General features: G+C 40.3%; 1 pseudogene; it reads left to right on the top strand.

Moving 5' to 3' along the window:
- Positions 1–1,726: 1,726 nt before the first annotated feature.
- LOC118839843 lies at positions 1,727–3,323 on the top strand (annotated as a pseudogene).
- Positions 3,324–3,637: the final 314 nt, after the last annotated feature.

The following is a 3,637-nucleotide window of genomic DNA, read 5'->3' as shown; positions in this document are numbered from 1 at the left end:
TGCTAATTAGTTTTAGATTGGAAAAAGAAATATGGCAAGATATATTGTCAACTTATTTATTTAACTTATGTGCAGTTTACATCATACAAAACATCAGGCTGAATGAACAAAAGGCTGGAATTAAGGTTTCCAGGAGAAATATCAACAACAATCTCAGACATGTAGATGATACCATGCTGCTTAAAGAAATTGAAGAGGAATTAAAAGAAATGTCTTGATGAGGATAAAAGAGGAGAAAGGGTAGAATCTGGCTTAATGTTCAACATAAAAAAAAAAAAAACTAATATCTTGTCAACTGGTCCCATCACTTCCTGGCAAATAGAGGGAGAAAAAATAGAAGCAGTTTCAGATTTTATATTCTTGTGTTCAAAGATCACTGCATAAGGCAACTACAGCTATGAAATTAAAGTATATTTCTTCTTGGAAGGAAAGCTATGGAAAATCTGGATAGCATATTAAAAAAAACAGAAGCATCACCTTGTCAACACAGATGAGTATAATCAAAGCTATGTTTTTTTTTGTTTTTTTTTTTCCCTGTAGCAATGTACGGCTGTGAAAGTTGGACTATAAGGAAACCTAAGCACCACAGAAGTGATGCTTTCAAATAGTGTTGCTGGAAAAACCTTGTAAGAGTCCCTTGGACAGCAAGGAGTTCAAATAAGTCAGAAGAAGAAGAAGAAGAAGAAGAAGAAGAAGAAGAAGAAGAAGAAGAAGAAGAAGAAGAAGAAGAAGAAGAAGAAGAAGAAGAAGAAATTAATACAGACTCATTGGAAGGACAAATACTGAAACTGAAGCTTAAATATTTTGACCACATAGTGAAAAGTTGGGACTCATTGGGAAAGACCCTGATGTTGGGAAAAATTGAAGGAAAAAGGAAAGGGAAGTGACAGGGAATGAGATAGATGGATAGCATCATAGAAACAATGAACCCAGTATTGGAGAGATTGAGAGACTGTGGAGGACAGAAGGACCTGGCATGCTATGGTCCATGGTGTCATGAAAAGTTGGACATACCTGAATGACTGGACAACAAGAACAATACCACTCTACTCTGTCCTTAGCAAACATCATGTGCAGTATTGTCTTCAGCTCTGATTGTTGTGGTTTAAAAAGAACTCTGATAAGTTGGAATGTGTCCACAGAAGGGCAATTAAGATGTTTCAAGGCCTTCCATTCATGACACTTGAGGATCAGTTGAAGGAAGGACCTGGGTCTGTTTAACCCAGAAAAAAAGGACAGGGTAAATAGGCTGTATCATGGTTGTGAGATAGTTCGTGGACTGACATTTGTCAAAGAGGTTTCACTTGTGTTGGTTTTTTGTTCATTTATTTTCCTGAGGGTAGAAACATCAGTAATGGTTAGGAGTTGCAAAGAGAAAAGTGGCATCTGAGAAAGAGGAAAAATGAGACCACATTGAGAGCCAAGGCTGCAGCCTCAGCCAGCAAGTTAAGCCCAGCACCCCTGGGCCCAGGCCGGAGACACCGAGCCACCTCAGGGAGACCCTAAGAGCTCGGCCTCCCTGACCTCTCCTCAGCCCAGCCAATTCCTCCTGCCCCCTCCACCCGTTCCTGTCCCAGCCTGGGCTGCCCGCCTATCTTGGCTACTCTCAGCCCCACCTCCCCTGATTGCCCTGGGGCCATTGCCTCTGCCGCTGCCTGGTGCCTGGCACACTCAACTCAGATTAACAGGGATTGCAAAAGAAAAATATGATCCCCCAGATCCTCCCAAAATTTACACCATCATGTCAGCAGAGGAGGTAGCCAATGGAAAGAAATCTCATGGGACAGAATTAGAAACATCTGGTAGAGTTGGGAGCCTAAGTCCATCACTTTGGTCTTTGACACACTCTGTACCTAAATGACAATTATCTTACTGTCATTCCACCTGATATTGCCAAGCTTCAAAATCTGGTTGACTTAGATTTGTCATCCTATAAACTCAAAAGTTTACCAGCCGAACTAGGAAACATGGTGTTTCTCAGGGAATTGCTTTTAAATGACAATCTGTTACAGGTTTTGCCTTATGAACTTGGTAGACTCTTCCAGCTAGAAACGTTAGGTTTGAAAGGCAATCCTTTATCACCGGATATTCTCAGCCTTTACCAGGACCCCAGTGGAACCCGAAAGCTACTGAACTACATGCTTGATGATGTAGCAGTTCATCCAGAGTAACTTCCTCCGAGGCCATGGATTACACTAAAAGAACGAGACCAAATTGTTCCCTGAACATCTTTTACCATTATGTGCTCTAATGCGCTAGGTGATAAGTATGCCACCTGGCAGCTTTATGGTTACTGCCTAATGGGGGTGTTAAACTGGGAGTACAGGGAAAAGGGAATTATGGAAGAGATTGTAAACTGGCATGCAGATATCATTAGTCTTCAGAGTGGAAACAGAGCAATACTTCACCCTCTTTCTGCTGTCATTAAAGGAGCACCGATATGATGGATTTTTTTTCTCTAAAGTCATGTGCTAAAATGATTTCTGAACAGGAGAGAAAAAATATGGATAATTGTGCAATATTCTTCAAAACAGAAAAAAAATTTATGGTGATGCAGAAACACACAAGGGGGAATTTAACCAGTTAGCCATGGCAAATTCAATGGATAAGAAGCCATGTTGAACAGAGTCATGACAAAGGTTAACATTAGAGTGGCTGTGGTTTTAGAGGTCCACAAAGAATTGTATGGAGAAACCTATTCATGCTGTAGACAAATAGCTACTTATTGTGGCAAATGCCTGTATGCACTGGGATCTAGAATATACTTACATGAAACTCATTCAAACTAGGATGTTTGTTTTAGAAGTAAAAACCATCCTGGAAAAAGCCTGTAGTAGGCCTGATAGCCCATCTACACATCCTAATTCCATCCACACCAGTGGATCTTAACTCATTACCAGATTCAGGTGTTATAGAATACCTGAGCAGTGGAGGACTGGCTGACAAGCATAAGGAACTTAAGGAATTGCACTATAATATGTGTCTCATGAACTTCAGCTGCAGTGGGAAAAATGCTACTTTGGAAGGAAGAGTTTCAAGTGTGGTTTCTAGCTCCAGAGTGCCTATGAAAATAACTTGATGCCTTACAGAAATTATACCTTCGAATTCAAAGTTGTGATTGACTACATTTTCTATTCCAAGACTTATATGAAGATTTTTGATATCTTGGGGCCTCTAGATCCTCATTGGCTGGTGGAGGATGACATCCCTGGGTGTCCACACTCATACATCCCTTCAGACCACTTCTCACCTTAACACAACTTGAACTCCACCCTCCACTCATACCTGTTGCCAATGATATTCACTTGCCTAATAGCAGGTAGTAAAGCACCTCTGAGATGGGGATCTATTGCTATGGACCTGTACACTTGTATATCAAAATATGTAGGAGTGAAGTATGGACATCCTTAAGCTGTTTCCTCAGGCTCCTTTCATGATGTGTTTGTTATAAGATTTTGCACATTTTGGTTCATATTGGTATCATTTGGCACTAGGGTTGGAATATTTGCTCCCTTTCTGTGTTTTTAATTTAGTGTGTTTTAAATGTTGGACCTGTTTCTTATTCAAAGAGTTAGCTCTGGTAGTGTAGAAATGATCAGTTGAAGGTCCAACAATATGTATTTATTAGTCCAAGATG

This window comes from Trichosurus vulpecula, chromosome 2, assembly GCF_011100635.1.
Source record: "Trichosurus vulpecula isolate mTriVul1 chromosome 2, mTriVul1.pri, whole genome shotgun sequence".
Taxonomy (NCBI): domain Eukaryota; kingdom Metazoa; phylum Chordata; class Mammalia; order Diprotodontia; family Phalangeridae; genus Trichosurus; species Trichosurus vulpecula.
The sequence above is the reverse complement of the archived record's forward strand: the minus strand, read 5'-3'. Positions and strand labels throughout refer to the sequence as shown.